General features: G+C 43.4%; 1 protein-coding gene across 1 annotated transcript in view; it reads left to right on the forward strand.

Annotated features, from left to right (window-relative positions):
* Nucleotides 1–26081, forward strand: part of LOC115476049 (chemokine-like receptor 1) — a 51043-nt gene that overhangs the window by 758 nt on the left and 24204 nt on the right. The gene's annotated exons all lie outside the window — the stretch shown is intronic.

Here is a 26081-nt window from a genome sequence, read left to right on the forward strand (position 1 = left end):
TAATAATCAGAGACTGTAGAACCAGCACCAGAACCCTGGAACTGTCTTTATTGTCCTTTCTGTATTTTGTAAATATTTAATGGTAAAATGATGATGATAATTATTTTTATTATCATGGTTTTGCACAGCCTACCAGATGCTCTTGACTGGGTTTTGTGCTCAAGTCCTTATCAAGAAAGTGGTTTGGTGCAGGATGTGGGCAGTTCTAAGCAGTACATCCTTCCACAGTTGGAGGATTATGATTATGCTAATGCCGAATGTGTTCCGATGTTGTTCAAGGTTTTTTTTTTAATAAAGCTGTAAGGCTTCCAATTACTACAGGGTCCACTATGGCAATTTTTCACCACAGTCACTTAGCTTCAGTCTTCAGGGGGCCAATATTCAGAGTAATTTAAGCTGGCTGGAGAGGATCTGGCCCACTTAAATCGCCTGTAGATGCCCAACTGCCAATATTCAGTGGCACTAAACCAGAGAGTGCCGCTGAATATTACCTCTGACTGGCCCCCAAAAAGTGGGCTAGTCAGAGGCGGGCCAGGGGGTGGTGTTGGGGAGGAGACAAGGCTTATGCGGGTGCTGGCGATATTCAGCTATGGCCCGCATAAGCTAAGTGGCACTGAATATTGGGGGCTAATTAAGCCAGCAATGGTAAGTGTTTAAAAAAATACTGACTGTCGCCGACTGAATATCAGGGGCCAGGTCTTCATATTTAATGATCTTCTCCAACTGTTTGTCTTCAGCATAGCTGTCTTCTGATACTGTCACTTCTATGGTCCACACCAGCTTCTTTTCAACCACAGTGATATCGGGTATATTGTGCAACAAGTGTTTCTCAGTCTGTATTCTGAAGTCACAGAACATTTTAGCTTGTTCATTTTCTACCACTGCTTTGGTTTTGTGGTTATGGGTAAATGATACTTTCAGCAGGTGCTCTAGTGTATCATGGCTACTGCTTTGTTGTGCCTTTCCTTGTAGTCAGTCTTGGCAATCTCTTTTGCAATTCCAGGTCACAGGCAGGGGTGTAGCTACGGGTGGGCCTGGATGGGCCCAAGCCCACCCAATCACAGCTCAGGCCCACCCAATTTGTCCTGCTCCTCCAATCCGGTGCTGGTCTTCTAGGTGCCGGTTAGGCTGCAGTGAGAGTGCTGCACAGCCTGAGCCTTTCAGTTCTGCCCTGGCTCAGCGACGCTTCTGCCCCTTTAAAACTTTCCTGAGTCAGCTGCTCGGCAGGCTGGACCCGAGGAACAGCGAGGGAAAGTGATCGGGATGTGGCTCGTGCGCCGACTTTTGCTTCTCTTATTGCAAGTGAGCCTTTGCTGGGGGGGCTCCGAGCCCTACAGGAGGGAGGTGAGTGCAGGGCTACGGATCCGAGTAATCTTCCTACCCACCTCAAAACTTGTAGCAAACTGTGGTCTCTTAGTACTGCTGCAGATCAGAAACTTAAAACCCTTCTGGTCCGACCCCCAACACCTTCAGCAAGGCAGAATTTAAGATTAACATCCCCCCCCCCCCACACCACACACACACACACACACACGGGGTAGAATCCCTAACGTCTTTCGGCCTTACAGTGAGAATCTTCTTCGGATCTTGTCCCACTACCAGCTAAAATGAAAGGGCTGAGGATTCCCATTCCACCAACCTGTACCTCCTCTGTAATACTCTAGCAGTAAAAAGAGAGGGGAATTGTAATTTCTAAAGTAGCTAGGGGGGCGCAGGGGAGCGGTCGCTCCCCCAAATAGATTTGTTGAAAAAACGGCACCTATGCGCATTCACCACCCACCACTTTAGTTCACGCGGTGCCGCTGTCTTCCTGCTTGCACACGGTGCCACCTAAACCAGAGAGTGCGCTGAGGCTGAGATGAGCTCTCTCGACGTTTTGCTCCTTGAAGGGAAAATACGTTATTGGGCCCTTGCTGCCTGGGTCAGCCTTCAGTTGGGAGTGAGACCCCCAGAGTCAACATTCACCCATGGCCCCAAACAGGAACAGGAGTCAGAATATGGAGCACAGTCTGCAAAGCTCTCGGAGTCTGCACCTGCCACCACATGCATACAAATTTGGTTTGAAGCCCAGCTGCCCAGGTAAAATAAACGCTTTTTAACATGTACAGTGAGTGTTTGCTGGTGGTGGGCTTCTGGGTGGGGGTGGGCTCTTCACAACCTAGGGGAAGAAAGGTATATTGAATCATTATCCCCACCCATAAACCCACCAACAATTAATTAATTTTCTGGGTGGGAGTGCACTCCATGCCCAGGTTAAAATAATAATTAAAGAAAAAGTTGTGTCTTTTTACGTTGGCGAGTTTTGGGGTTGGGAAGTTCTCTGCTGTGTCCAGCTTAAAATTAAAAAAAAAGTTTTATATTTAATGTAGGTAGGTTTCTGGGTGGGGGTGGGCTCTGCAGTGGTGTGCTTCAGACATGCCAGACTATGGTGGGATGAGTAGGGGGTAGGACAGGGCTGACACTAGGCTACAGGGAGGGGTGGGGGGTAGGGTGGGGCTGATGCCTAGGTACGGGATGGGTGTGGAGAAGGGGTGGGCTGATGCCAGGTTATAGGGATAGATGGGGGGGTAGTGTAGAGAAAGGAAGGGCTGATGCCAGGCTACAGGGATGGATGGATGGTGGATAGGAAAGGAAGGGTAGGATTAATGCCAGGTTATAGGGATGGATGAGGTGGGAAAGGAAGGATAGAACTGATGTCGGGCTACAGGGAGGAATGGAGAGGTAGGGAAGGACAAAGCTGATGCTGGGCAATTGATGAGGGTTGGCCTGTGTTCTGCATGTGACCAAAGTGATTCTTCTCGCATGTGGTTTGTATTGGGATCTATATCAGTCTGAGTAGTCTGACTTTTCCAGTGAGACACATATTGCTGTTGTGTATATTCACTGCTGCCTTTTTAAAGGTACTGTTATTAGTATTTCTGTGTTCAGAATTGGTGGTGTTAAAGTTTGCTACATAGGCTTTGAGTATGTATGTGGTTTATATTGATGCTGAACATATAAAGAGGAATCCAATAAAATTTATATGGAAATATAATGTTTGATTTTAACAAAATATTTCTAAAAAGCAAGGAAAAGACCTCAAAACGCCCGACCGCTTACTTTCAGTTTTCAGCGGCTTTAACTGGGGGCATGGTGTTCATCACTGGTCATAAAAACCTTGCTTGGAAAGAATTATTTTAACTTTTAATTTATTTCCAAATAGATTTTAACAATTTTGCTCTTTTTACAAGAATTTTTTTAAAATATGTATATATATATTTTTTGTTACATTTTTGTACCCTGTGCTTTTCCCACTCATGGCAGGCTCACTGTGGCTTACATGGGGCAATGGAGGGTTAAGTGACTTGCCCAGAGTCATAAGGAGCTGCCTGTGCCTGAAGTGGGAATTGAACTCAGTTCCTCAGGACCAAAGTCCACCACCCTAACCACTAGGCCACTCCTCCACTTTGAATTGTTTTTGGTTCATAAAAACCTTCACTGATTCTCATGAAGTGCTCTAAAGCAGCTTTACAAAGATAAAGTAAAGTCGAGCACTTATCTGTTGCCCGACGGTGGCCCCATCCATTTCGCTTGTGGGCTTTTTCAAGGGCTGTGCATCGACAGAGAAAGTATTGAGAAATTTTTTCCTCTCTCTTGATCTGACCATAACTTAGTGCTGCTTTATGTCGAAGCACAGCCCTTGAAAAAGCCCACAAGCGAAACGGATGGGGCCACCGTCGAGCAACAGATAAGTGCTCGACTTTACTTTATCTTTGTAAAGCTGCTTTAGAGCACTTCATGAGAATCAGTGAAGGTTTTTATGAACCAAAGAAAATTTGAAGTTAGCATTGATATCCCAGCGACTGAAATGACAGGGAACTGGGGAAAGGAAGAAGCGATATGGATCACCTTAAAAAGAGAGGATAGAACCTTGGTCCACGTGGGTGTTGTTTATAGACCCCCAACACAATTGGAAGAACTAGATAAAGATCTGATCGCTGATATTCAAAAGTTGGGGAAGAAAAGAGAGGTGCTGTTGTTGGGAGATTTTAATCTGCCGGATGTAGATTGGAAGGTTCCGTCTGCAAAATCGGAAAGAAGTAGAGAGATTGTGGATGCTTTCCAAAGTACTCTGCTCAGACAAATGGTGAACGAACCCACGAGGGAGGGAGCCACGTTGGATCTGGTGCTCATGAATGGGGATAGTGTGTCAAATGTCCGAGTGGCTGCGCACCTGGGAAACAGTGACCATCAAACGGTTTGTTTTGATGTAACGGCTCATGTGGACGGCCACTCTAAACTCAAAGTCCTCGATTTCAAGCGAGCTGACTTTAACAAAATGGGAGAATACCTGAGGAAGGAGCTGATGGGCTGGGAGGACATACGAGAAGTGGAAGGACAGTGGTCCAGGCTAAAAGAAGTAATAAACAGGGCCACAGACCTTTATGTAAGGAGAGTAAATAAAAGCAGGAGACAAAGGAAACCAATATGGTTCTCAAAGCAAGTGGCTGAGAAAATAAAGATTAAAGAGTTAGCATTCCAGAAATATAGAAAATCTCAAGAGGAGGAACACGGGGAGAAATACCGGATGAAACTGAAAGAAGCCAAGAGAGAGGTACGTCTGGCGAAGGCGCAAGCGGAAGAACAAATGGCTAGAAATGTAAGGAGGGAGACAAAAACTTCTTCAGGTATATTAGTGAAAGGAGAAAGACTATAAAGGGAATTGTGAGACTAAAAGATACAACAAAACGCTATGTAGAAAATGATGAAGAAAAAGCCAATTTGCTAAATAGATACTTTTGTTCTGTTTTCACTGGGGAAGGACCGAGAGAGACTGGCAAAAGTACACCTGAAAATGAGGTGGATAGAGCGCCGTTCACGGAAGAGAGTGTGTATCAACAACTTGGAAAGCTAAAGGTGGACAAAGCCATGGGGCCGGACGGGATCCACCCCAGAATACTGAGGGAGCTCAGAGAGGTTCTGGCGGGTCCTCTTAAAGACTTGTTTAATAAATCATTGGAGACGGGAGAGGTTCCGAGGGATTGGAGAACGGCGGAGGTGGTCCCTCTTCACAAAAGTGGGGATAGGGAAGAAGCTGGAAACTACAGGTCGGTAAGCCTCACTTCGGTTATTGGAAAAGTAATGGAAGCCATGCTGAAGGAAAGGATAGTGAATTTCCTGGAAGCCAATAAGTTGCAAGATCCGAGACAACATGGTTTCACCAAAGGGAAATCGTGCCAAACGAATCTCATTGAATTCTTTGACTGGGTGACGGGAGAATTAAATCAAGGACGTGCTATGGACGTCATCTACTTAGATTTCAGCAAGGCTTTCGACACAGTTCCCCACAGGAGGCTCTTAAATAAATTAGACGGCCTGAAAATAGGACCCGAAGTGGTGAACTGAATTAGGAACTGGTTGACGGACAGACGCCAGAGGGTGGTGGTGAATGGAGTTCGCTCGGAGGAAGGAAAGGTGAGTAGTGGAGTGCCTCAGGGATCGGTGCTGGGGCCCATTCTGTTCAATATATTTGTGAGTGACATTGCCGAAGGGTTACAAGGTAAAGTTTGCCTTTTTGCGGATGACACCAAGATTTCCAACAGAGTGGACACCCCGGAGGGTGTGGAAAACATGAAAAAAGATCTGAAGAAGCTAGAAGAATGGTCTAACGTTTGGCAATTAAAATTCAATGCGAAGAAATGCAAAGTGATGCACTTAGGGAGTAGAAATCCAAGGGAGACGTATGTGTTAGGCGGGGAGAGTCTGATAGGCACGGACGGGGAGAGGGATCTTGGGGTGATAGTATCTGAGCACCTGAAGGCGACGAAACAGTGCGACAAGGCGGTGGCAGTAGCTAGAAGATTGCTAGGCTGTATAGAGAGAGGAGTGACCAGCAGAAGAAAGGAGGTTTTAATGCCCCTGTATAAGACGTTGGTGAGGCCCCACCTGGAGTATTGTGTTCAGTTTTGGAGGCCGTATCTTGCGAAGGATGTTGAAAAAATGGAAGCGGTGCAAAGAAAAGCTACGAGGATGGTATGGGATTTACGTTCCAAGACGTATGAAGAGAGGCTTGCTGACCTGAACATGTACACCCTGGAGGAAAGGAGGAACAGGGGTGATATGATACAGACGTTCAAATATTTGAAAGGTATTAATCCGCAAACTAATCTTTTCCGGAGATGGGAAGGCAGTAGAACAAGAGGACATGAAATGAGATTAAAGGGGGGCAGACTCAGGAAAGATGTCAGGAAGTATTTCTTCACAGAGAGGGTGGTGGACGCTTGGAATGCCCTCCCGCGGGAGGTGGTGGAGATGAAAACGGTAACGGAGTTCAAACATGCGTGGGATATGCATAGAGGAATCCTGTGCAGAAGGAATGGATCCTCAGAAGCTTAGCTGAAATTGGGTGGCGGAGCAGTTGGGGGGAAGAGGGGGTGGTGGTTGGGAGGCGAGGATAGGGGAGGGCAGACTTATACGGTCTGTACCAGAGCCGGTGATGGGAGGCGGGACTGGTGGTTGGGAGGCGGGAAATACTGCTGGGCAGACTTATATGGTCTGTGCCCTGAAAAGGACAGGTACAAATTCAAGGTAAGGTATACACATATGAGTTTGTCATGGGCAGACTGGATGGACCATGCAGGTCTTTATCTGCCGTCATCTACTATGTTACTATGATATTGTCAATATATTAAAAAAAATGTTCTTGTATAAAGAGCAAAATTGTTAAAATCTATTTGGAAATAAATTAAAAGTTAAAATAATTCTTTCCAAGCAAGGTTTTTATGACCAGTGATGAACACCACGCCCCCAGTTAAAGCCACTGAAAACTGAAAGTAAGCGGTCGGGCGTTTTGAGGTCTTTTCCTTGCTTTTTAGAAATATTTTGTTAAAATCAAACATTATATTTCCATATAAATTTTATTGGATTCCTCTTTATATGTTCTGTGATCTTACATCTTGGAGTCCTGTATGGTAATCCTCTTACTATTGTCTACTTATATTGATGCTGGACAGCTGTTGGGCAGACTGTTTATTAGAAATCCTTCATCAAGTGCACTTTAAGGCATTATTTAGGAGTATCTCAAGAAATGCTACTCTCACTTATATACATAGTGCCCACCCATATTAGCTCTGGGCCCACCCAAAATGTCAGGTCTGACTACGCCACTGATTTAATGTAGGTCTCTGTCATCCCCTTCCCTTAATTTTCAGATCTACACTGAAGCCTCCATTCCCTTCTCTCCTTCCCAGGAAGAGTACTTGGGGTGCTGCTCACAATTAATACTGAACAAATGCAATGTTGCATAGGTACTCAGCTTAGAGTTCAGCAAAATATTTATTTAGGGGTGATCTTATAAAACTTGATGCAAGTTTAAGGCCTGTTTTACACACAGAAAAGGACTTTTGTAAACTTGCATGGCCGCATGTGTTTGTACAATTAGGCGCATGAAATAAGTATAATCCCCCATTATATTGGGAATTACTAAAAAAAAAAAAATTACTAAACTGATGAGAGACCCTCCTTCAGAACTACTGGGGGGAGGAAACTGGCCAGAAAGGCAGAGTGAGAAGCCCCAAGGGGGAGTGTTTATGGGAAAGTGCTGAGAGGAATGTTGCTGGTTATTGAATTACAGTAGGGGTGGAGTTTGGAGATAATAAAAGTTGTTGTTGTTGGGTGGCGGGCCTCGAGTTACCATATAGCTCCAGAAAAAGGACAGAGTGAGCCAGTCCGGGTTTTACTTCCATTGATAGAAGTAAAATCCAGACTGCTCACCCCCCCCCCCCCCTCATGGGACCCATGAGGAAAGGGAGTGTCCTGGATAGGCCCAATAGTGGAGGTTTCTACCAATAAAAATATTAGCCGTGGGGAATGTGAGGACTGTTCCGGGTGGAAGAAGAGTTGATCCACCTTGGGAGCAAGAACAGGAAAGGAGCTGGTTCAGTGCCAAAGGCAGTAGCCCTGAGAGGTGTACCTTTGGGAGAGAGAGGACAGACAGGGAGGTCTGGTCCTATGCAGAGACAGCTTGCTACAAAAGTGCTGCAGGCACAGCCTTGGATTATTCTGCCCAAAAAGATGGGCAAGGGACTGGAAGAGCTGTAAATATCCTAGAAATGATAAATTACACCAAAAGTCTTGAACTGGCACTTAACCCTTTTTCAACTATAAACCAATTGGATATAATTTGAACTGTTTGTTAGTGAAAGAACTACTGTTGCTGACCTGAACATGTATACCTTAGAGGAAAGGAGAAACAGGGGTGACATGATACAGACGTACAAATATTGGAAAGGTATTAATCCGCAAATTAACCTTTTTCGGAGACGGGAAGGCGGTAGAACTAGAGGACATGAATTGAGGTTGAAGGGGGCACACTCAGGACTAATGTCAGGAAGTATTTCTTCATGGAGAGAGTGGTGGATATGTGGAATGTCCTCCCGCGGGAGGTGGTGGAGATGAAAATGGTAATGGAATTCAAACATGCGTGGGATAAACACAAAGGAATCCTGTTTAGAAGGAATGGTTCTGCGGAATCTTAGCGGAGGTTGGGTGGCGACGCCGGTAATTGGGAAACAAAATGGGAGCTGGGCAGACTTCTATGGTCTATGGCCTGATTGTGACTGAATACGGATGGGCTGGAGTGTAAATTTTAAGGGGGTTCGACGTTAGCATCAGAACTTAGTACAAGAACAGTGCTGGGCAGACTTCTACGGGCTGTGCCCTGAGAAAGGCAAGGACAAATCAAACTCGGGTATACATATAAAGTATCACATACCATGTAAATGAGTTTATCTTGTTTGGCAGACTGGATGGACCGTACAGGTCTTTATCTGCCATCATTTACTATGTTACTATGTAAAATGGACTTGGGGAAAATCCACCGCTTATTTCTAGGATAAGCAGCATAAAATGTATTGTACTTTTTGGGATCTTGCCAGGTATTTGTGACTTGGATTGGCCACTGTTGGAAACAGGATGCTGGGCTTGATGGACCTTCGGTCTGTCCCAGTATGGCATACTTATGGACTTATATAAAGAATAAAAGTGTGGCTTAAAAACCCTACAGCCTACCGGTATAAGTCTGGCCCCAGCCTGTGCCCAGCTCAGAAGTAGAACTAAAACTTTTGCTCTGACCGTGGCTTTGGGTGCTGAGCCAAAGAGCTAGCTGGTGCCCGGAACTTTATGGTGAGACCAGGGTTACAAACGTAATCCTCTTTTTTGCGATATGCACATAGGTATTCCCAGGGGCATAGTTTGGGATGTACAAGTATGTTTATAAAATACACAGGTACACACATAAGGAAAAATTCTATAAATGGCGCTCAAAATTTGGCACTGAAATAATTGGCGCTGAACAGTTTTTTATAATAGACGTTCTGGGATCTGAGCCCTTTATAGAAAAGCATAAAGCGCTAGGATTTGTGATCAAATTTGGGCATGAGAAGTTCCTCCAATTGAAACTAAGTGTAAATCCTGGCACATATGCTGAGCATGGATCTCCAAAATTCTATAATGCTGTGCACATTTTAAGAGAATGTCCATGACCCACACAGACCCCTCCCATGGCCATGTCCCCTTTACAGATCCGTGCGATACGACTTAAGCACTGTTCTGTAAATCAGCCAATGTGTTTTCCTATGGATCTGCCATTTCTGCCCCGTTTCAGCACCTGGCATCCATTAGAACACTTTCAGTGCCCAAACTTCCACACACAAGTATACTTTTTTCAGAGCAGGTGAATTTGTGTGTAGGTATTTGCATGGCTGGCCCAAGGATATCTGATTTTCTAGGTGACTCTTCAGCTGCGTCACCCCCTAGCTCCTCTACTCCTCCTATGACCCAGCAACTCCTTTTCTCTAGCTCATCCCCTATAGTCCAGCATCTCCCTTTCCCTTGCCTATCCCTGTTCTCCTGCATGCTTGCCCTTTTCTCCTCCTTCCCCAGCATCCATTGCCCTGCCACTTCCCTATAACCTTTTACCCCTTCCCCAGTATCTAGTGCCCTACCACTTCCCCACAACCCTCTTCCCCTTCCCTAGCGTCTACCCATATGCTTCTTTCTCCAGTATTCATTTACCCTGCCTTTGCTTCTCCTTAACCAAGCATCTATCCATCCCTTTCTACCTTCCTCTGCATATGACTTCTTCTTCCAGCATCCTTCCCTGCCCTACTGCCCTCAGGTGGTCAGTATCTCCATCTCCTCTTCCTACCTCTCCCCATGTGTCCAGCATCATATTACCCCTTCCCTTCCCTCCCCCAAGTGACCAGCATCTCTCCTTCCCCTCTTTATTCTCCCCCAGAGGTGGCTAGCATTTGCCACTTCCCTCCCTACAAACTCAAGCTGTCCAACATCTCATCTCCCATTCCCTCCCCCTTCCTCCCTGTGTCCACCATCTTTCCCCTGCTGAGCCTGCCACCATCGTTGCTACCTTTGCCCAAACCAGAAGGAAAACTAGATCAGCCTGCTGTAAGACCTTCCAGCAGAAGTTTACGCTCAAGCACTGCTAAGAACATGGTACATAAGCATTGCCATATTGGGACAGACCGAAAGTCCATCAAGTCCAGTATCTTGTTTCCAACAATGACCAATTCAGACCACAAGAACCTAGCAAGATCCCAGAAGAGTAAAACATATTTTATGCTGCTTATCCCAGGAATAAGCAGTGGATTTTCCCAAGGCCATCTTAACAATGGCTTATGGACTTTTTTTTTTTTAGGAAACTGCCCAACCATTTTAAAACCCTGCTAAGCTAACAGCTTCTACCATTCTCTGGCAATGAATTCCAGAGCTTAATTATATGTTGAGTGAAGAAATATTTTGTCTGATTTTTAAAAATTTACTACTTAGTAGCTTCAGTGCGTGCCCCCTAGTCCATGTATTTTTGGAAAAAGAAAACAAGCGATTCACGTTTGCCCGTTCCACTACATTCAATATTTTATAGACCTCTTGGATGCAAACTTTCTATCTGAAGGTGTGGGTTGCAGCAGGCCTTTGCCATGGGTCTATACTGAAAGGCCTTGTGCTATGCCCTGTGTCACTACTCCCCAAATTCTGCTGCTCTATGTATTTCTGCACTATTGGAACTGGATCTGTGAATGTATTTTATAAAGCTACATCAGTATCTATGTAACCTTTACAAAATAGACTTACAACAGACGACTTTTTGGACTTCTCACATAGGCCCATAACGTGTTAGATAGCCAAGATCTATGTGAAGTCCTTTCTTGTTAGCTTCAAGTATCTATCTTTGAAAAATTCCTTTGAGCATCCTGATTATCTACTGCTCCTTGGTCTGTTTTGGGGAATCTGATTGATTCTTATCTTTAAAATCTGGCCTGTTTCACCTTTATAGCATCCTTCTTTGCATTTTCTGCATTGAAAGGCAGATGATCAAAAACCCCATGCTGTTCCAAGTGGTGCTGTAAATTTAGCACTGGAACAGCATGGGGAAATAATGCCCTGATGATCAGAGCTAACAGAATGCAAATTTATGTGCACTATTAGCTCTGATCATTGGGGTACTTCTGCGGGACGATTGTGCCCAGGTTTTTTGTGCCCAAGCTGTCAAAAAAAGCCCGAACCTGTCAAACAGACCACCAGACCCCCCCTACACACCCATGGACAGGGGACTGGAGGTCTGTGGAACTCCAGACTCTCCCACACCCCCCAGACCACCTACCCCCAAACACAGAGGGCTGGAGGTCCAATGGATCCCCCAGAACCCCCAACAGTAGTGGTGCAGTGTGACCCCCCTCCACCCACCCTGGTGGCCTAGTACCTCCCCAAGCTCCTTGACCCTCCCTCTACCTGTTAGCTGGAGGAGGGCAGAACACTCACTCCTCCTGCAAGTGCCGTCTTTAAAATGGTGACACCCTGCCCTGCTCATCCTGGGATGTGCTGGGCGTGGCTTCCCTACCATATAAGATCCATTGGATTTCCATCCCCCTGTGTCAGGGGCTAGGGGGGTCTGGGGGTGTGTGAGCATGTGAATGCATGCTGGACTGGGTCTCCCCCTTCCTCCCTAATGCTCAGGCAAACTCTTAGAGCTGGCATAGGGTTTACCACAGGAGCAGCACCCTTGTTTGGCACACTGCCCGCTGAGCATTGGGGAGGAATAGGTAATGCCCTGTTTAGCATGCATTTGCATACTCCAGTGGCGTAACCACAGGTGGGCCTGGGAGGGCCAGGGCCCTCCCATTTAGGGCTCAGGCCCACCCAACAGTAGTGTAACCAGTGGTAGAAACTGGTTTAATTTGTTTACCTTACTGCTGGGAGAGCAGGGGGGTTGGCTGGAGGTGTCCTGGGTTGCCAGGGAGATATTTAACTAGGATGAATTCCTGCACATGAGCAGTTCATACCAAAGAGACTTGCACTGACACCTGAGATTTTAAAAGTGCTAAATATAAGTTTTTAAAGTATTTGCATTAAATCTAATTGCAGAATTTAGGTACCAGGACATGGGATTGGTATGCTATGTACTCAAATTTGCTCAAGCCATATGCAAATTAGTCCGTTTTTGGGATGTTCTTATTTGCATATTTATGGGTAAAAATTGATAGAAATGTTTACAGCCTTAATGTTAGGGCATGGCTGTGATCAAATATGTGAAGTTTGATCCAAAAATGAAGGGTTTAGCTAGTGTTTTTGACTAAAAATTCCCATTAGAGTGTCTGTATGTTAATCTGCATTCAAATAGAGCTCTCTGATTGGATGATCAGCTCCTGTTAGAAATCTGCCCGGGAAGGCGGGAACAGAGAGCAACTGAAGATTTGAACTGAAAGGACATGCAGCTTTGAGCTCGGTGTGTATGAAAGGAAAGAAAGAATTGTTGTTTGATCTAAGTTGACTGAAATTGTAAAAGAGTGCCTGATTTTGTGGTAAATGAGAAAATATGAGTGAAAAGAGATTGTTGGAGATTTACAAGTTTGAGGTTTCTCTACTGAGAAAAGAATCTGAATATTTCAGGATTACTTGAAGTTTATGAAGAATAGAAAAGGGTGAATTTCAGTTTAAGAGTGTTTAAATCCTATAAGCTATATAAAGGCTAGGTAGATTTAAGTGCCTGTAAGCAAGGAAACCTTAATATTTGATCTGAAATAAATATTTGACCTGAAATAAATATTTGATCTGAGATAAATAGTTGATCTGAGATAAATATTTGATCTGAATTATATCCTTTGGTGAAAAGGAGATAAGTTAGAAAAAGAATCTTTGCTCACATTTTGAATTAGCCAGATTAGTAAACTTACTGAGTAGAGAGGGAAATGGATCTATGAGTGTGTGAGTGAGAGAGTTTCATTCAGTTGTGAATCCTCCATTTTAGGAGCTTCAAAAGGGAAGAAGTGCTCTCCATCTACATAGATAGGGCTATAAATTTGCAGTTTAATAATTTGAGTCGGGAAAATTAGAGTGTAGGAAATTTGGTTATTTAATTTTCTTTAGTTTGGTACAGTTCAGGTTCCTGCTGTAGGTAGGCAAATCCATAGTTCCACACACACACTGCAGGGAGGCAGTATTTCTCCTTTTATTTTATATTATATTAAGTTTAGGGGGAAGAATCAATGGAACACAACTTCTAAAGGAGAGATCTCTTGAAGACTGAGTCTGCAATTGGAAGTTTTCCTTCAGCTAAGTACTGTGAAAAAGAAGTAAACATCTTCATACAGGAAATTGAGGAAGAGAGAGAGACAATTCACACTTTTTCTGAAACTCCTGTTTACCACACAAGTGAACTGAGATTTAATTTTGAAAATAAAGGAAGAAGGAGAAATCCAATTAGAATAATTATACCACTATAAGACTAAGGTTTGAAAGATTTTGGATAGTTACTTTATAAGTAAAGCCTGTAGGAAAGAAGTTGATAAAAATGTTTAAATGAGATACACCTAAGAAGCATTCCTATTTTGAGTTGGAAATCTTTGAAGTGTTATACTGACTTGTAATTTGGTTAGGAGACTAAATGTTTGGTTAGTAAAGAAATTAGAGTGTATACTGGATCCAGTAGGGAATCAGCAGTTCTACTGGTCTAATCCTGTACAATCTAACTGAAGAGTATTTCTTTCTGTTTACCAGTACAGTCAAATAATTCCATTCCACTTAAATAAATAATTTTTCGTTATATATATAAGGGAGTAGTATCTGGATTTATTGTAAATCAAATTGATTCCGTTCACAGGAATTCATATTCACCTTTATGCCTTCATCTGGTATTATCTTTTAAGGATGATGTTTTATTTTATGTTCACTCTGTCTCTGGTGAGCTGAGCACAGTTAGTTCCCTCGGCTGGCACGACTACATATTAGAGGTATTTTTTTAAATCATTTATTTATAATTTTTCATTTTACAAGGGTCACTTGCAAACAGTAATACAGAGATGATTGCACATTAATACAATATAAGAAGAAAACAATCCCAACTAGATATATGGATTATATACAATCTTTCTCTTTCTTAGACCACAAAGTGAAGAAAAATAGGGAGAGTGAAATAAGACAAGGAGATCAATTAAACAGTAAACAGAAAAAAGAAAACATGGTATTAACCTGATTATCCCCAGATATCACTCATCTACTTCATTATTCCACATTGATCATCTGGTTGGCCACATTGATCATCTGGTTGGCATATTAGAGGTATTTTGATACTGTGTGAAGTCTTACCACAGACGGGTGACAGTAGCACATGTGTAGCGGTAGCTAGTGGGGATCCCAAGCTTAGCCAACTGAAGACTTCCCCCTGATGGTAACAAAAGCGCTACTCTCCACGATACCGGCACCTGAGCATGCTCAGTTTTCAGCGCATGCCTGCTGCAGACTGCCAGGGTGGAAAGAAGTGTTTTCCCATCAGTTGAGATGTTATTTTGGTGGTGGTTGGTGGGGGGGGGGGAGAACACTTGGTGCCCACCCTCTTCTTGTCTAGGCCCACCCAAAATTTATTGTCTGGCTACGCCCCTGGTCACAGATATAAATGTATTAAGAATACTCTTATGCAAACCTTTCTACAATTTAAGGCTCTTTAGTGGAGATTCATCTGGGGTTAGCGGTCACTGGAAAATGTCGAAAGAAAATGTTGAAAATTAAGATTCATTTAAGGTGGAATCGTAATGTGCCTTTTGACAAAGCTAGCAGCGAAACTCGGCCATGGTCAAGGCAATGCACCTTATGCAAGTGAAGTACTGAAGGACATAATTTTGTTTCATCTTGAAGAGTGAATATATTACACAATTGGTGGTGTGGACAATGCGTGATGTTGATAAATTCTCTTTGCTTTATACCCAAGAGGAAGATTAACTGTTTAGCGACAACTTTATATTCTTGAAAAGACTGCATGGAAAGATCAGTTTGTAATTGAGGAGATTCCCCTGAGACGATATAAGAACTATTGATGTATGAACTTTCCTTTTTGCATGTTATCATGCAGGTATGATTAGTAGTGAGGTCTAACAGTAAAGCTGCATTATATTACTCATTGAATAAATATGTATACCATATCAGTATGAATTTGGTTTGTTATCCCTCCACTAAAGGGCCTTAAATTGTAGAAAGGTTTGCATAAATGAAAGTATTAAGTAACAAATAGTGAGTATTCTTAATACATTTATACCTGTGACCTAGAATTGTTATATGTGAGCACAGGGGTGGTAATTGTTATATCCTCCAGTTGTGATTTTTGTACAATCTTTCTTGCAGCTAGCCCCCCAATATTCAGTGCTATTTAACTGGCCAGAATAGCTGCTGACTGGTTAAATAGCACTTAACTGGCTATCTGCCAATATTCAGTGGAGGATAACCAGCTACCCCCCACTAAATATCCCCGGATAGCAGGTAGCAGATAGCCGACTATCCAGCTTATTTTCAAACGAGAAGGCCGGCGATCTTCCGACACAAATCAGGAGGTGGGCGGCCATCTTCTGAAGCCGGCGAAATCGGTATAATTGAAAGCCAATTTTCGCCAGCTTCAATTGCTTTCCGTCGCAGGGCCGGCCAAAGTTAAAGGGGGCGTTTTGGCAGGGTATGGAAGGCGGGAGGGGAGCGTGGTTATGACATGGCCAGCTTTGGCTGATAATGGAAAAAAGAAGGCTGGCTCTGACGAGCACTTCGCCGGCTTCACTTGGTCCATTTATTTTTAGGACCAAGCCTCAAAAAAGTGCCCCAACTGAGCAGATGACCACTGGAGGGAATTGGGGATCACCTCCCCTTACTCTCCCAGTGGTCACCAACCCCCTCCCACCCAAAATAAAATTAAAAATCATGTTTTTACCAGCCTCTATGCCAGCCTCAAATGTCATACCCAGCTCCACCACAGCAGTATGCAGGTCCCTGGAGCAGTTTTTAGTGGGTGCAGTGCACTAGGCAGGTGGACCCAGGCCCATCCCCCCCCTACCTATTACACTTGTGGTGGTAAATGTGAGCCCTCCAACCCCTCCCCCAAACCCATTGTACCCACATGTAGGTGCCCCCCTTCACCCCTCAGGGCTATGGTAGTGTTGTACAGTTGTGGGTAGTGGGTTTTGGGGGGGATTTGGGGGGGCTGAGCACACAAGGTAAGGGAGGTATGCACTTGGGAGCAATTTTTGAAGTCCACTGCAGTGCCCCCTAGGGTGCCCAGTTGGTGTCCTGGCATGTGAGGGAGACCAGTGCACTACAAATGCTGGCTCCTCCCACGACCAAATGCCTTGGATTTGGCCGGGTTTGAGATGGCTGGCATCGCTTTCCATTATCGGCGAAAACTGATGCCGGCCATCTCAAACCTGGCCATCACTGACATTTGGCCGGCCCCAATCGTATTATCGAAACGAAAGATGGCCGGCCATCTTTTTCAATAATACGGGTTCTGGACTGGTGTTTGCGGCGTCGGCCATATAGATGGCCAGCGCCGTTCAATTATGCCCCTCTATGTCACCCAATATGACCGGCTAGCTGCCAATTTTTAAAGCCAGTTTAGTGGCCATATTTGGCTGCATGAAAATGTGGGATATCTTTGGCTGGTTTAAAGATAACCGGCTAAATCCGAATATTGGCTTATAAGTAGCCAAAAACAAACTGGATATTCAATGCCAGTTACTGGAAACAGCCCAGCATTGAATATCCAGGCTCAGTGCCATCTGCAGGAGTTAGCTGGTTTAACTCCCACGGTCTGAATATCGGCTCCCTAGTTGTTCCATAGTTTCTTGGCACAGGCAGCACTTGCTGTCAGTGGATATTTTATCAATTTTAGGGGCCATTTTACTAAGGCATGCTGAAAAATGGCCTGCACCGATGTAAGCGTGTGTTTTGGACGTGCGCAGGCCCATTTTTCAGCGTGCCTGCAAAAAAGGCCTTTTTTTTTGTGGCCGAAAATGGACGTGCAGCAAAATTAAAACCAGCGTGCATTCATTATCGGCATAAGACCTTATCACCACCCATTGACTTAGTGGTAAGGTCTTACGCATTAACGGGGAGGTAATTGACAGTGTGCGTACACTGCCAATTACTGCCGGGTAAGCACCACGCAGTAGAAAATTTCTACCACATGCTTTGGATGCATGTCAAAAATGGAATTACCACTCGGGGCATGCGGTAGCTGGGCGGTAGTTCTAATTTGACACGCGTTGTACATGCGTAGGCACCTACGCACCTTAGTAAAAGGGCCCCTTAGCCTTTAATGCATTTGTTCAGTCTACAGCGCTGCGTACGTCTAGTAGTGCTTTAGAAATGATAAGTAGTAGTAGTAGTTGTTCAAGTGCTTGCTCCGGTGCTGCCATGACAAGTCCTTCAATTTCTTTCTTCAAGGTTCCACATTTTGGATTTATTGTGCCACTTTTCTCTTTTGATTTCTTATTTTTTTCTTGTGTGTAGTTCTGCTTGGCTTCTTTGGACTTATTTACTATTGTTAATGTAGGTAGCCATTTGTAGAACTTGCAGCAGTCCTTTTCCACCTATGCTGCAAAGAAGATAAAAGCCTACAACAACACTGTGGGGATGCAGATCATGGTTGATGGTCATGATTTTTTAAGTTCTTTATTTCAAAGTTTCTAGCTCTGCCTGAATCCAACTTACAATTCCCACACTGTTTGTAATAACCGATATGGTCCCAATATTGATTGCCTCAATGGTATTTCCACCATTGAGTTTAGTCTTCTGATATATTCTTTGGAGACTGTGTTCTTTACTATGGTATATTTGATGTTATCCACCTGTAGGATATCCAGATGTTTACAGGTTCCTTCACTGTCTATTCCATAGATGATCTTATTATAGAGCATTTCTATGCCTTTCATGTCACCCATTTTTCCCTTTTTCAAAGTTAGGGTGACATATTTCTCTAATCCAAATTCCATGGCAATAGATTTACGGAATATTTGGATGGTTTTTGCAGCGATTCATTTTCCATTTGTGATTTTTCCTAGAGTTTCAAATTGACAGTGTACCGCCATAGATGTGAAATTTTTAGAGATGTCTTTCCAGTTTTATAGCCTAAGGCTGTCTTTTTCAGTATAAGTGGGAGTGGAATCATAATGATCACAGGTAACAAAAGTGAAAGTGAGTCTCCCTGAAATATTTCTCTTCTGATGTTCAATTAAATCACCTCTTCACCATCAGTTGTCAGTTTCACTTTCCACTGACATTGATTTCTGTATACATTTTCTGATATTTTCTCTCACTCATAAGTACATACAGTAAGTATTGCCATACTGGGAAAGACCAAAGGTCCATCAAGCCCAGCATCCTGTTTCCAACAGTGGCCAATCCAGGTCACAAATACCTGGCAAGATCCCCAAAAAGTACAAAACATTTTATACTGCTTATCCCAGAAATAGTGGATTTTTCCAAAGTCCATTTAATAATGGTCTATGGACTTTTCCTTTAGGAAGCAGTCCAAACCTTTTTAAAACTCCGCTAAGCTAACCACCTTTACCCCATTCTCTGGCAACGAATTCCAGAGTTTAATTACACATTGAGTGAAGAAACATTTTCTCTGATTCGTTTTAAATTTAATACATTGTAGCTTCATCACATGCCCCCTAGTCCTAGTATTTTTGGAAAGTGTGAACAGACGCTTCACATCTACCTGTTCAACTCCACTCATTATTTTATAACCTCTATCATATCTCCCCTCAGCCGCCTTTTCTCTAAGCTGAAGAACCCTAGACACTTTAGCCTTTCCTCATAGCGAAGTCATCCCATCCCCTTTATCATTTTCGTCACCCTTCTCTGCACCTTTTCTAATTCCACTCTATCTTTTTTGAGATATGGCAACCAGAATTGAACACAATATTCGAGATTTGGTTGCACCATGGAGCGATACAAAGGCATTATAACATCCTCATTTTTGTTTTCCATTCCTTTCCTAATAATACCTAACATTCTATTTGCTTTCTTAGCCGCAGCAGCACACTGAGCAGAAGGTTTCAACGTATCACCAACGACGACACCTAGATCCCTTTCTTAGTCTGTGAATCCTAACTGGAGCCTTGCATGTCGTAGCTATAATTTGGGTTCCTCTTTCCCACATGCATCACTTTGCACTTGCTCATATTAAACATCATCTGCCATTTAGATGCCCAGTCTCCCAGTCTCATAAGGTCCTCTTGTCATTTTTCACAATCCTCCATCGATTTAACGACTTTGAATAACTTTGTGTCATCAGCAAATTTAATTACCTCACTAGTTACTCCCATCTCTAGGTCATTTATAAATATGTTAAAAAGCAGCGGTCCCAGCACAGACCCCTGGGGAACCCCACTAACTACCCTTCTCCATTGAGAATACTGACCATTTAACCCTATTCTCTGTTTTCTATCTTTTAACCAGTTTTTAATCCACAATGGAACATTACCTCCTATCCCATGATTCTCCAATTTCCTCTGGACTCTTTCATGAGGTACTTTGTCAAACGCCTTCTGAAAATCCACATACACAATATCAACCGGCTCACCTTTATCTACATGTTTGTTCACCCCTTCAAAGAAATGTAATAGATTGGTGAGGCAAGATTTCCCTTCACTAAATCCATGTTGGCTTTGTCTCATTAATTCATGCTTTTGAATATGCTCTGTAATTTTGTTCTTAATAATAGTCTCTACCATTTTGCCAGCACTGACGTCAGACTTACCGGTCTATAATTTCCCAGATCTCCTCTGGAACCTTTTAAAAAAAATCGGCATTACATTGGCCACCCTCCAATCATCCGGTACCATGCTCGATTTTAAGGATAAATTACATATTACTAACAATAGCTCCGCAAGTTCATTTTTCAATTCTATCAGTACTCTGGGATGAATACCATTCGGTCCAGGAGGTTTAATACTCTTCAATTTGTAGAATTGCCCCATTACATCCTCCAGGTTTACAGAGAATTCATTAAGTTTCTCCGACTCATCAGCTTCGAATACCATTTCTGGCACCAGTATCCCACCCAAATCTTTCTCGGTGAAGACCGAAGCAAAGAATTAATTTAATCTCTCCACTACGGCTTTGTCTTCCTTGATCGCCCCTTTTACTCCTCGGTTATCTAGCGGTCCAACTGATTCTTTTGCCGGCTTCCTGCTTTTAATATACCTAAAAAAAAAATTACTATGTGTTTTTGCCTCCAACGCAATCTTTTTTTCAAAGTCCCTCTTAGCCTTCCTTATCAGCGCTTTGCATTTGACTTGACATTCCTTATGCTGTTTCTTATTATTTTCAGTCGGTTCCTTCTTCCATTTTCTGAAGGATTTTCTTTTAGCTCTAATAGCTTCCTTCACCTCACTTTTTAACCACGCCGGCTGTCGTTTGGTCTTCCATCCTTCTTTTTTAATACACGGAATATATTTGGCCTGGGCTTCCAGGATGGTGTTTTTGAAGAGCATCCACGCCTGATGTAAATTTTTGACCCTCGCAGCCGCTCCTCTAAGTTTTTCTTCACCGTTCTTCTCATTTTATCATAGTTTCCTGTTTTAAAGTTAAATGCTAATGTATTTGATTTCCTATGTATACTTACTTCAAAGCTAATATCAAATCGGATCATATTATGATCACTGTTATCAAGCGGCCCCAGCACCATTACCTCCCGCACCAGATCATGCGCTCCACTAAGGACTAGGTCTAGAATGTTTCCTTCTCTCGTCAGCTCCTGTACCAGCTGCTCAATAAAGCTGTGCTTGATTTCATCAAGGAATTTTACCTCCCTAGCATGCCCCGATGTTACATTTACCCAGTCAATATTGGGGTAATTGAAATCACCCATTATTATTGTGTTGCCCAGTTTGTTTGCGTCCCTAATTTCCTTTAACATTTCTGCATCCGTCTGTTCATCCTGGCCAGACGGATGGTAGTACACTCCTATCACTATCCTTTTCCCCTTTACACATGGAATTTCAATCCACAGTGATTCCAAGAAGTGTTTTGTTTTCTGCAGAATTTTCAATCTATTTGATTCAAGGCTCTTCTTAATATACAATGCTACCTCTCCACCAATTTGATCCACCCTATCACTACGATATAATTTGTACCCCAGTATGACAGTGTCCCATTGGTTATCCTCCTTCCACCAGGTCTCAGAGATGCCTATTTCAAACTATGTTTGTTGTTCCTATTTACATCATGCTTAGTACTTGACAGTGTTAATTTGCAATCTTTTGTCTGATTTTTATTTAAGGACACCTGATCTACTATGGTCTCTTTTGCAACCTCACTATCAGGATAGCCTATCTTCCCTGTTTTGGTGATATCTTTGAAAGATACCTTATCTCGAACCATGCGCTTTTGAGTGACTGTTGGCCTTCCCCCCATTTCTAGTTTCAAAGCTGCTCTATCTCCTTTTTAAATGCTGATGCCAGCAGCCTGGTCCACCCTGGTTAAGGTGCAGCCCATCCTTTTGGAATAGGCTCCCCTTCCCCAGAATGTTGCCCAGTTCCTAACAAATCTAAAACCCTCCTCCCTGCACCATCGTCTCATCCACGCATTGAGACTCCGGAGCTCTGCCTGTCTCTTCGACCCTGTGCATGGAACAGGTAGCATTTCAGAAAATGCTACCCTAGAGGATCTGGATTTGAGTGTTCTACCTAAGAACCTAAATTTGGCTTCCAGAACCCCTCTCCCATGTTTTCCTATGTCATTGGTACCCACATGTACCAAGACAGTCGGCTCCTCCCTAGCACTATCTAAAATCCTATCTAGGTGACGTGTGAGGTCCACCACCTTCTCACCAGGCAGGCAAGTCACCAGGCGATCCTCACGTCCACCAGCCACCCAGCTATCTATATGCCTAATGATCGAATCACCAATTACAACAGCTGTCCTAACCTTTCCCTCCCAGGCAGCACTTGGAGACACATCCTCCGTGCGAGAGGATAGTACATCCCCTGGTGGGCAGGTCCTGGCTACAGGAGTACTTCCTACTTCACCAGGGTGATGCTCTCTTCTAGGAGACCTCCCTCCTCCAAGGTAGCATAGGGGCTACCAGATTGGAGGTGGGACTTCTCTACAACATCCCTGTAGGTCTCCTCTATATACCTCTCTGTCTCCCTCAGCTCCACCAAGTCTGCTACTCTAGCCTCAAGAAAATGAACACGTTCTCTGAGAGCTAGGAGCTCTTTGCATCGGGCACACACATATGACATCTCACCAACTGGGAGATAATCATACATGTGACATTCAGTGCAAATGACTGGATAAGCACCCCTCTTGCTGCTGGACTGCTGACTCCATCTTAGTGTTTTTGAGTTTTTCAATAGTTTAAAACTTGCTACAGTATTAAGCATATTAGCCTAATATAAAAGTGTCTTTTAGTTTATATAGTATATTGTATGATTTATTTGGTGTTTCCTTCTTAGATGGTAATGAAATGTATTTAAAACTCTGTAAGAGCACTGCTTGCTTGTTACCCTAATTCCAATAACTGACTATAAATGAAGAGTTGTCCTAGGGGTGGGCGGGAAGACTAAACTAGATCCTGCAGTGCCTGCTAGATTCTATCTGTTAATGCTGTGGTACAAAGTTTTTAAAACTAAGTGGAAAAGATTATGGAGATTAGTTGATAAAATTAGCTTTTTATATTTTTATTTTGCCTATCACTAACCTACAATTCGTCCTTTAAACCCCAATCTTTCCCAAAGCACAAAGCAAAATAGTGTTCACTTACTAGAGAAATGTCCTCTTCTCTCGGAACTTCTCAGAAAGAAAGTTCAGTGGGACCTTTCTTCTTTATATAGTTTTGAACCTAAGGGGCCTTTTTTAAATAGGCTCTTTGAAGCTGATTCAGCAACCTATGCAAGTATTCTACTGCCCCACACCTTAATTAACACTTAATTAAGGTCACTGGATGTGCTACCTCTCCAGGAGCCAAGGAACCGAAAATAACTGCCTTTTAGAACAAGAGTTTTTGACAGTTTAGTTTCTACCTCTAGAAAAGGTTTCAGTTTAAAACTATAGGGAAAATGCCTATTTCTAGAGAAAATTTCAGTTTAAAACTATGGGAAAAGGGTTTGTACACTATCAGACTTATTTTTGAAAGAGAAGGGCGCTCATCTCTCGACACAAATCGAGAGATGGGCGTCCTTCTCTCAGGGTCGCCCAAATTGGCATAATCGAAAGCCGATTGTGGGTGTCCCCAACTGCTTTCCGTCGCGGGGATGACCAAAGTTCCCAGGGGCGTGTTGGAAGCATAGCGAAGGCAGGACTGGGGCGTGCTTAACACATGGGCGTCCATTTTTTCTTGCGACCAATCCTCAAAAAGGTGCCCTAACTGACCAGATGACCACTGGAGGGAATCGGAGATGACCTCCCTTTACTCCCCCAGTGGTCACCAACCCCCCTCCCACCCTAAAAAAAACTTTAAAAATCCCGCCTCTATGCCAGCCTCAAATGTCATACCCAGCTCCCTGACAGTAGTATGCAGGTCCCTGGAGCAGTTTTAGTGGGTGCAGTGCACTTCAGGCAGGCGGACCCAGGCCCATCCCCCCCCCCCCCACCTGTTACACTTGTGGTGGTAATGTGAGCCCTCCAAAACCCACCACAAACCCACTGTACCCACATGTAGGTGCCCCCTTCACCCCTTAGGGCTATGGTAGTGGTGTACAGTTGTGGGTAGTGGGTTTTGGGGTTTTTTGGGGGGGCTCAGCATCCAAGGTAAGGGAGCTATGCACCTCGGAGCAATTTCTGAAATCCACTGCAGTGCCCCCTAGGGTGCCTGGTTGGTGTCCTGGCATGTGAGGGGGGACCAGTGCACTACGAATGCTGGCTCCTCCCATGACCAAATGGCTTGCATTTGGTCATTTCTGAGATGGGCGTCCTCGGTTTCCATTATCGCCGAAAACCGAGGACTACCATCTCTAAGGACGACCATCTTTAAGGTTGACCTAAATGTTGAGATTTGGGCGTCCCCGACCGTATTATCGAAACGAAAGATGGACGTCCATCTTGTTTCGATAATACGGGTTTCGCCGCCCCTTCACGGGACGTCCTATGAGGATATCCTCAGGAAACTTGGGCGCCCCGGCATTCGATTATGCACCTCCATGGCAACTAGTTAATAATGCTTGCTTTTCTCTCTCTCTCTCTCTATCTATTTTTATTACCCCTTAATACTAAACTATGTCCTGCTTGCTTTTTCCTCTCTCTCATTTTATTCCCCCTTAATACTAAACTAGATCCTGCAGTGCCTGCTAGATTCTATCTGTTAATGCTGTGGTACAAAGTTTATAAGACTGGAGATTAGTTGATAAAATTTGCTTTTTATATTTTTATTTTCCCTATCACTAACCTACAATTCCTCCTTTAAACCCCGATCTTTAAGTTCCCAAAGCACAAATCAGAATAGTGTTCACTTACCAGAGAAATGTCCTCTTCTCTCGGAACTTCTCAGAACTCCATTTATTTCCAGGTATTTCAAAATCCAGCTGTGTGGCAATGAATGGAATGCTCTTGGAATCAATCCAAGCTACATTCAAGTATGGTTTTCAATGTTTGCAGTTTTCCAGGATCATTTTATCAATCACAAGCTGATTTTTTTTTTGTGTTTCTGGTGTTTCAGTGGTTTGCTTTTTGTTCCACTGGAAGCAAATTGTTTATTTCCAAGTGGTCCTGGTCTGCTTATGCTATTTATTATTCTTGTCAGCAGTTTGAACATTGTTGGCAGGCGGGTTGTTGACCTGTAGCTATTTAGAACTGTCTCTTTCACTGGGTCTTTTTCAGAAAGTAGATCTTTTCAGTTGTCAACTGTTCAATCTGCCTTCCTTGCAGTATGTTGTTAAACTGCACAGCTATTCCTTGATATAAGCTGGTCAGATGTTTCAGCCAGGAACTATGTAGCTTGTCTTTTCCAGTTTCTGTCCAGTTGTTGACCTTCTTTGTTCTGCCTTCAACCAATCTAGCTGTTACTATTAACTCTTCCATAGATTTTCCAACCACTTCATTTTCTACTTCTTTTAACTATACAGCTTTCTTGTTGTAATCTTTATTGTTGTCACACAGGTTCTTCTAAAATTGAACAGTTTCTTCTTGGCCAGGCTCTCTATAGTTTTTGTTAGCTTTTCCACTGATATTCTGGTAGAGTCACCTCTAATTTGACTGGAATAGTTGGTTCTGCCTATACCGGATGATTTTGGTCTCATATCTAGTAATTATAATGTTGATGTTATTTGCTGCTTTGTAATTTCCATGGCTTCACTGATCTTCCTATTGTCTAGTTGGTGTCTTTTAACAGTATCAGATGAGTTTCCCACCCAGACAGTTCCCATCAGACAGTTCCCACCCACCCATTTCTCCGAGACAATTCCCACCTAGGACAATTCCCATCATGGACTTCCCCCCCCCCCCCCCCCCCAGTCATTTACCACCCTCCCTAGCCTTTTTTTCGAGACCGTAGCTTCTTTCTTGTATCGGGTCCCATAAGTCCTGGCAGTGCTTTTTTTTTTTAACGGCACCTGGAAAATGAGGTTAGAGCAGCATACGGATGTACACAGAGGATGTATAATAACAGAGTAACTTTTCATACATAGAGTAGTAATTTGTTATACATTGTAATCAGTGTATCATTTTGAGGGGCAGTTGGGTGGGTGTGGGGGCATTGCCCCCTCCACATAAACTGAAGTTTGTATTTATCTATTTACTTATTTATGACATCTAGATCCCAGATTAAACAT

Source organism: Microcaecilia unicolor, chromosome 8, assembly GCF_901765095.1.
Source record: "Microcaecilia unicolor chromosome 8, aMicUni1.1, whole genome shotgun sequence".
In the NCBI taxonomy this organism is placed as follows: domain Eukaryota; kingdom Metazoa; phylum Chordata; class Amphibia; order Gymnophiona; family Siphonopidae; genus Microcaecilia; species Microcaecilia unicolor.